This window comes from Juglans microcarpa x Juglans regia, chromosome 6D (genome assembly GCF_004785595.1).
Source record: "Juglans microcarpa x Juglans regia isolate MS1-56 chromosome 6D, Jm3101_v1.0, whole genome shotgun sequence".
Lineage (NCBI taxonomy): Eukaryota > Viridiplantae > Streptophyta > Magnoliopsida > Fagales > Juglandaceae > Juglans > Juglans microcarpa x Juglans regia.
In genome coordinates this window covers 26467822-26477529 of record NC_054604.1, presented here as the reverse complement: position 1 = coordinate 26477529, position 9708 = coordinate 26467822, and positions in this window count along the sequence as shown.

Below are 9708 nucleotides of genomic sequence, written 5' to 3'. Positions count from 1 at the left end.
GAGCCCTAGGAGAGTGAGTGTAACATAAACAACCAAAAATGCGTAGATGAGTATAGGAAGAAGGTTTATTGAACAGAAGCTCATACGATGACTTATGGTTAGGATGAGGGGAAGGGATGCAATTGATGAAATAGAAGCAGTTAAAATGCAATCACCCCCAAAAAGAAAGAGGAAGATGTGTATGAAAATGTAAACATCGTGCCACATTGAGAAGGTGACGATGTTGCATTCAACAACATCGTCTTATTGAGGTGTTTTGACACAAGTGCACTCATGAAAAACACCATTGTCATGAAAAAATTGTTTTATTTTGTGGGATAAAAATTATTGGTCATCGTTACTATGAAATTTGAGAATTTGATGGTGAAAATGAGATTTGATTTTAGCATAAAATCTAGTGAGGCAAATGTACGTATCAACTTTGGTACGTATCAAACAAACCCACGGGGTGCAGGAATAGTCATCAACAATAGTTAAAAAATAGTGAGCACCAGAACTGGAAGCAATAGGATAACCACCCCATATATCACAATAAATACAATAAAAAATAAATGAACTTTTATTATGATTTATTGAAAAAGAGAGGTAAGTATATTTCGCTCTAACATAAACATGACATGTGGAATAAAAAAAGGGAATAGATAAGGTTCGGAGAATACAAGAAGAAGATGGGTGACCAAGTCAGTGGTGCCAAAAAGTGGAGGTCGGGAGATAGTGGGAGTGTGAAGTCATGGAAGATAATGGTTTGTAGTAGTAGAGGTCATCATGCACTTCACTCAGTCCAATCAACTTCCTCATGGACAAGTCCTGGAAAACACAAAAGGTGGGAAAAAAATAAGGCAACACAATTGAGAACAGTGGTGATTTTACTGATAGAAATAAATTAAATTGAAATGAGGGAACATGTTAAACATTATGTAAGGAAAAATTAGGAGACATGTGAACTGTGCCAAGGTGGGTGATAGGAATTGTGTCACCAGTAGGCAACCGAATGGGACATGGGTTCTCAAGTGAACGAGTGTCAACCAAGGCAGAATAATTGGAAGTTAAATGATCGAAAGCTCTTGTGTCAATGGGCCAATCACAATTTGTATAAGAAGAGGCAAGATGACAAGAAGGAAGGATACTGGCAAAGTTGGACAAGGAGGATGATGTAGGTGAGAGGAGATCCATGAGCTGTTAGTATTGCTCGTCAGAGAGACCAAGTATAGCACTTTTAGAAGAAGAACCCGAAATACTATTAACACTATTGATTGACAGTGACAAAAATTTATCATTAAATGCAGAAGAAGAGCGCTGTTGTTAGGAAGTTCGATTGCTAGGATAGTCATGCATTTTTATAACATGTGCTCTTCTAATGTCACATAGCCCCACAATGATCACATTTAGGATGACCATGTCCCTTGCCTTTAGAGTCGATGTTGCGTGGTTGAAATGAAGATCGAAAAGCAGGCATGGCAACAACATTAGAAATTGATGCGAGTAAGTGGAGAAGTCGTTTCTCCTCTTGGAGAATAATGAAATAAAGTTTGTTTATGGAAGGGAGGGGATTCGTGGCCAAAATTTAGTTGCAAATGGAGACATAAGAATCGTGAAGCCCCATCAAAAATTGGAAAACCTATTCTATTTTGTGGGCATTGTGAAGAGCAAATGAGGCGCCATGGGTGCATGATGGAAGTGACTGCAATGTGTTCAATTGACCCCAATAAGACTTGATTGTGGAGCAATAATTGGTGATAGACATAGATTCTTGTTGTAACGTGGAAATTTCCCTCTTGAGTTTGAAAATACAAGAGTTGTTGCTGTGAGAGAAACGGGTATCAAGGTCCAGCCAAATATCTCAAGCCTTCTCACGATAAAAGAGTCTACTGATAACTGGAAACGAGGATTTGAAATAATTATCACTAATGAGTGGAGTGAAAACAAAGAGAGCACCAAAATGAAAAAAAAAATATGGAAAAGTACGTCCATGAAAAACAAAGGAAGTCAGTGAGGAGGGCATGAAGAAGGGGCTTAGGCCAATTGTATTTTATTGTAGGAGAAAGCTTTTCTCTATTATTTATAAAGCAGCTACATTGTACTTTATTTTGTAAATCCTAAATATGTTATAGTAAAATCAATGACTAGAGTTGACAATAATGTTAAATGGAAGGTTTTGATACATAGCATATCATACAAGGAAAAATAGAAACCGCAATATATTTCAACAATATTACCATGCTTCCTTCTAGATAATGATTGAATGACAACTAATGAATGATAAATAATTTTGAAATAAGTTAATGCCACATTAGAGAATGATGAAAGGATGACGACAAAAAGAATTATATATATAAATATTCCAAATGTCTTGGTAATGACATGCTTAATTCCATAAAAGACCAAATGACATGTTAGAATACAGATTAAATGATTGAATTCACAAATTTGAAATTGGTTTGTGATTCTAGAGCGATGCATAATATATTAAGAAAATTGATGATTTACCATTAACTTAGCTTAGTTCAATACCATTGGAGATAAGAACAATTAATCCCATTAATAACATTTCAATGCTCTTAAAAAATATAGTTCTTGTTTAACCCAGAGGAATTTAAAGAGAAAATCACTTTCCATTTGGTGTGTTGCTAGCCACCCAATAAATTTAAAAAGTGGTTTTTGCCCTATTACAACAACTCTTTAGAACTGCAAGAAGTGCACAAGTACAACTCGTACACTATGTAAAATACAATAGAAGTGCTATAACATAATGAAATTAAAATTTCATAAAAACAAACTCAAAAACTGATTTGGCCAGCTAGACTTATTATAAAAATCTCTAATCATAAGTAATTACTTGTTGCTTTGCATGCATTGAAAAGTTTGACAAAAAGAAATACAGATATACACGTCAAAGTAGAGAATAACACATTTTAAAATAGATAGAAATTTGATCAAGTTATTCTTTATGAAAAATATTGCTCTTCATCCTATAAATATTTTATTATTTTTAGTTACTCTTATTAACACGATATACTTTAAATGATTGTCCATTTAATTAGAAAATATATAAAATCATTTAAAATCAACAAGTATTATTATAAATGACAAAACTTATATGAAAAAAACATTATTGCTATTTCTTAAATATTATGCCCAAGTAATTAACTTTGTCCATATTTTTTTTATTTTTTAAAGCTGTCTATTGTTTAATTGATTATAGGAGAAGATGAGGGAAGCACTCACAAGGGGCTAGGTTGAGCCAATTTACACTTCTCCACTTCTTTTCTTCTTTGAATTAAACCCAAGAAGCTTTGTTGTTTGAGATTTTAATAAAACTCTCCCTTTATTAATCTTAAAATGACTTATTTCTAATGTCTTTATTAATTATGGAAACGTCTAAACTAAACAAATAACATTAACTTAAAAAGTGAGCGTGCAATGCATAACCACATGAATTTGAACGTACATAAAACAAGTAGTTCACACTGACATATTACAAATATATAAGAGCAAATGTAGATTTTATAAATACTACTATCATAAAGAAGTTTTACAGAATTAAACTTATAAATTGACATGACTTTATATTATACGTTACATCTACTTTATAATAAAAGTATTTTTACAATCTGATGTACTAAATTAAGACATGACAATTTATGAGTTAACCTTTATGGAGTCTATTTATAGCTAAAACATCATTTCTCTTTTCTAAATCCTATTCTTTTTCTTTTTATAGTTCTTAGAGATATCCGTAGTGAGAATCAATTTAATGAAGCGACCATAATCCAATTTAATGAAGTGACCATAATCCCATATCCACAAACACATAAAATTGCATAGGCACTATATGTAAATTAACAAAGTGACCATAATCCATTTAAATTATTTTTGAATGAGAGATAGAGCCCTTATGCTCTCCTCATTTTTTTTTTTTAAATAGAAACATATACTTGCATTGATCAAATAGAGTTACAATCAGCAGGTATAAGTGGCTAAATAAAAGGAGGGACTTCCTCAATAAGAATAGTGTCAACATTGAGACCTAGATCTGCCTTAGCCAAACAATGAGCAATCTAATTGCCTTCTTTCTTTACAAAACTCATAGTCCAAGCAAACATAGTTGACAAAACATATCCAATGTCTTCCACAAGCTAGCCCCAATGATTTAGACTTCTTGATACAGTCATAAGAGCATCTACTAGTTGCTTTGCATCACCTTCAAATTATAAATCATATAATCCCAACTCCTTAATAAAACAAGTGAGTCCATTGGGTGGTGAAGATAAACTGCTGCCTTTGAGTCCATTGGATATTCTAAGTTCTGCCTCTCTATAGAGAAAGAAATTTGTTTCTGCCTTTGAAAATAAAACCTTAATCAAACTAACATGCCACCAATTCGTTAATGATCTATCAAAACTGTAACATTTGTGTCGCTTGAAAAATCTGCATGCTGACTTGAAATAGGAAAAGAAAGTGGTCCAGAAATCCACCTATCTTGCTAAACGCTTATTTTATGTCCATTCCATACTCTCCATATGAGACCTTCACTAAAGAGAACTTTAGCATGCCACATACTCATCCAAGCAAAAGAAGGTTTACTGTATAATTTGGAGTCCATAACATTACCATTGGAAAAATACATGGCCTTAAGAATAAGAGTTGACGTAGAATCAAGCTATTGTAAAAGCCTGCACCATTGTTTAGCAAGAAGAGCTTTATTAAAAACTTCTATATCACGAAATCTCAAACCTCCTAAGGATTTAGACTGCCTCAAATGCTTCCAACTCATTCAATGCACTTTTGTTGTGTTTTTCTTATGACCCTAGAAAAACCTTGCATAAGAGGATTAATTTGCTTGCATAGAGTTGCTGGAAGTCTAAAGATACTCATGCAATATGTAGGAATTGACTGAATCACTCGAAACTACTTTCAATAGAATTTCTTTGCCAACTTGAGACAGAAATTTTGTTAAACTTGTGCTAGATCCGAGAAATAATATTGTGGAAGGTTCTAACTTTAGATTTTCCAACTAAAGCAAGGAGGCCTAAATTTCTAGTCAAAACTCTTTTTTTTTTTTAGACTTGGCCCCAATCAAATATAAAAGAATGTCTTTTACTTCTTTCTCCGTATTCCTATTGAACAATAAGGATGTCTTATCTTGATTCACCTATTCTCTAGAAACTTTTTCATATACTGCCAAAATATTTTGTAAATTGCTCCATTCCAAAGAGTTTACTTTACAAAATAGAAGATAATCATCTGTAAAAGATAGATGAAATACTCGCATTGATCCTCCTGTAGCTGGAACTCCTGTAATGGCTCTCTTTCTTGCAGCCTTCCTTAAAAAGAACTTAGAATTTCTGCACAAATAATGAAAAGGTAAGGAGATAAAGGATCCCTTTGCCTTAAGTCCACCTGTAGGAAGAAAATACTATTAGGGTTCACCATTGAGAAAACTGAGTATAAAACCGTTATAACACAGCTCATAATGAGGTTAACCTAATGCATGTTGAATCCCATCTTCACTATTGTTGCTTTAAGGAAACCCCATTCGACACTGTTGTATGTCGTACTCATATCTAACTTCACAGCCATATAACCCACATTCCCACTTAGACATGTGTGCATTGTATGGAGAATCTCATAAGCGACTAAAATATTGTTTGTGATAAGATGACTTGGGATAAAAGCATTTTGTATAGATGAATAATTAGAGGTAACACATTTTTGAGGCGATTGGCTAAGACTTAAATGAATTTGTAAAGCACATTATACAAACTAATTGGTTGGAAATCTGTCAACTTAGAAGCATTTTGTGCCTTAGGTATAAGGGCTATATAAGTGAAATTATTTGAATTTAAAGACATACTCGAGTTTAAATATTGCAATAAAGCTCTTGTAAAATCTTCTCCAATAGCATGCCAATGGGTTTGATAAAAACTCATAAAAAAAATATTGGGTCTAGGGGAATTTAATGGAGCCATTTGGAGTAAAGTAGGTTGGATCTCATCCTCTCAAAACTTTTGTGTTAGCTCTTTATTCATTGCATCAGTCATATAGCTTTCAACCACCTCAAGACAAGCTTCAATACCATCAGAACCATAAGTTTAAAAAGCTTATGAAAATAACTAGTGAAAGCGCAGGCAATAACCTTATCATCTTGTAAAAGTCTCTCATCTTCATCTTTCACACTAGCTATCATAATTTTTTGTTTTTCTCTAATTTACACATATTTGGTAAAAACGGGTATTTATATCCCCTTACTTGAGCCAATTTTGTTTTGCCATCTACTTCCAAGTTAGATACTCTTTTTCCAGCAAAGTATTATTCTCATTTTAGAGAGTTTTTGCTTTATAAAGAGAATCTACATCCATATGACACTGTAGTCTTTCCAACTCCTTAGATTTAATCTTAATGGTCGCACTCAAACCCCTCCCCTTAACCCTTGTTCCACTCCAATAGTTTATCTCTAATTCTACCAAGTTTTTCCAACATGTGATATTGCTTCATCATGACTACCTCCCATTGACCATAATCCTTGATAAGTTCCTGACAATCCTTTTCCAAATTCCAACTAGCTTCATAACGAAAAAGCCTTGATTTTTTTTAATAAAACCCTAGCCTTGGAGAGAGACAAAACATAATAAAGAAGTGTGATTTGAGGAGATGACAGGTAGAACTGAAACTTTGTGCACATAATACTAAGAAAATTAGGATTGGTTGGCTACAACTCGATACAATCATTCTCTGTTGAATCTAGAGCCATAATGATAATTATACAACGTATATCTATAGCCCAAATAAACCCATATCACTCAACTGACAGTCCACTAATACATCATGGAATTCTTCCATTTGTTTTTGAGACCTAGAAACTCCACCTTGTTTTTCAAACATGTTTAAATTCTCATTAAAATCACCTATAACTAACCATAGATGAGATGACTCATCTTTAAAAAATCGCAATAAGTTCCAACCCCCATACCTCTGTGTTGCATCAAGATGTCCATAAAAATCAGTTAGTTGTTATTCAACTTTTCTTAAGCCAAAACAAAGCTTAGCTTGAATATGTCTTTGAGAATAACTTTGAACATATAAATCAACCTTATCGAGCCACAACATGGCTAAACCCTCACTCCTTCCCAAACAATCAACTCAAAAAACACTCCCAAAATATAACTTATGTTTGAACCCTTCAAGATTTTTTTGGTTCAACCTAGTTTCAAAAAGGAACAACACATCTAGCCTATTTTACTTCATCATATGGCAAAGGGTTTGAATTTTTTGGGGGCTGCCAAGCCTCCGACAAGTCCAGCTTAAGGGATTCATGGCTGTCGGCGGGGTTGACTAGCAACCTCCACTGATACATTCATGGGCGAGATGCTCAGTTTTTTCTTGGAAGACATATTCCTAACTCGTTTATACAGGTCACGTCTTTGGGGGTTATTTGTAGGGCTACGCCATTGATGAGACTTCTTAATTTGTTTAGATTTGTTTAAGGTATTATTGTATATTTTGTTTAAGTTGTTACCATTATTAGTCGGGGCTATAGCTAGTAGGGGAACTGGTCTTGGGCACACTTTAGTATCTTGGGTTAGATAAGGGTAGTTGTTAGGCCCATGTCAGTCATGTTTTCCATTTATTTCTCTTAGCAGTTATTTTATGTTTATATTTAATGTACTGATGTTATGAATGCAAAGTACAAGAAATTTTTCCAAACCTTTGATTTATGTTGGAGGGATCCTGGCTCCACGAACTACCAGTACACTTTTACATATTTATATTAGTAAACCCATAACAAGTGGTCTCAGAGCCATGTTCTTGTGACATGGCTAAAGGAACTCGCAACGCACAACTCTCGAAATTGTGGCTAACCTTAAAGGGGAGACTAAGCATTTGAAAGATGAATAAGTTTGCCAACAACAATTGTTGGAAAATGTATTGTAGCAACTTAGCAACTTTGCGACTAGTTATGATCAATTATCTCTTACGGTGGGAAATGCTAACTCCGAAGAAGGTTCTTCTCGTGGTGGAGGCAGTATCGTAAAGATCAATGACAACCCTCTATTTGAAGGACATGGAGGAATTTAGGCCTGTACCTTGCGGTTGGATTTTCCTAGATTTGATGGAGTTAAGCCCATCGAGTGGATCCTCAAGGGCAAACAATTTTTTGCCTATTGTGATACCATTGATGATCACCAACTCCAAATTGGATCATTCCATATGGAAGGAAAATCTATTTCTTGGTATTATTGGCTCATGGATTCGAGTCCAGTCCACACTTAGGAGGAGTTTGTTTCAACCCTTAAAATTCGCTTTGGTCCCTTGCCTTATAAAGATCCAGTAGGAGGTTTTACTAAGCTCCGACAAGTGTCCAGTGTTGAAGAATATCAAACTCAATTCAAGCTCTTATCTAGTCGAGTTAGTAGACTCATCGAAGAGTTTCGCATCATTACCTTTCTTAATGGCTTACATGATGATTTGAGAATTGTCGTCACCATGTTCCAGCCTACAACTCTTTCGATAGCCTTTGAGTCAGCCCATTTGCAAAAAGAATAAGTCCAGCAGAAAACTCCACACCGCTCCCTACCTAGCTTACCACAACGACCTAACCCGCCCGATCTTCCTGCCCCAGCTCCCTTATTAAGACTACCTACTCTTCCACCACATCTAGAATTAAAAGATCAACCAAACCTCACTACCAACAACCAAAATAGAGGGCCCACCCTTATCTATTAAACGAATTTCCCCTGCTTAGATGTAGGAGATAAGAGACTGAAACCTTTGCTATTATTGTGATGAAAAGTTTCAATCCGAACATCAATGTAATAGGCTAAAAATTTATTTGTTGTAAGGAATTGAGGAGGACACATCTCATGAGGACATGAATGGCAATATTACTTGAAAAGATTTTGGATGAGCTTTGGCAAAAATTTCCCAAACCTTAAGGACAAGGTCTTTTGAAGGGGGTATGTTGTGAGCCTAGGTCACGTCTTTGGAGGTTATTTGCATGTCTTTTTAATTTGTTTAGGATATTATTATCTATTTTAGTTTAAGTTTTTATCGTTAGTAGTGTAGGTTGTAGCTAAGAGTGGAATTGGTATTGGGCCACTTTAGTAAGGGCAGTGGTTAGTCCATGTTTGTCCGTTTGTTTTTTTAACAATTATTTTATACTTTTATTTAATGTATTGTTATGAATAATTTGTCAAAAACTTTTATTTATGTTGGAGGATTATGGCTAGTGCCGGTAAACTTTTACATATTTATTATATCATCAATCCATAATTGTTTCTTGGCAGTCCCTCTAATACCATGCTGCAAAGAACCTGACGTACACTTGGGTGATTGCGAATGTCACCCTTCCAGACTTGGGAGTCTACTCTACTATTTTCTGTACTTAAGGTAGGTTTTGACGATAAGTTAAGGCGAAATGAGTTGAGATAAAAGTTAAAAATTAAAAAAAATATTGTTATAATATTATTTTTTAATATTATTATTATTTTAAAATTTTAAAAATTAAATTATTTATTGTATTTTGTGTAAAAATTTAAAAAATTTATAATAATTAGATAAGATGAGATGAGATTTTTTTTTTATTTCAAACTAGCTAGATCTCGTTTGATTATGTAGTTCATATGAGATGAGATATTTTGTTAAAAATTAAATAAAATATTATTAGATTTGAATTATATAATTTTTATTTTAAGATTTGAAAAAATTAAA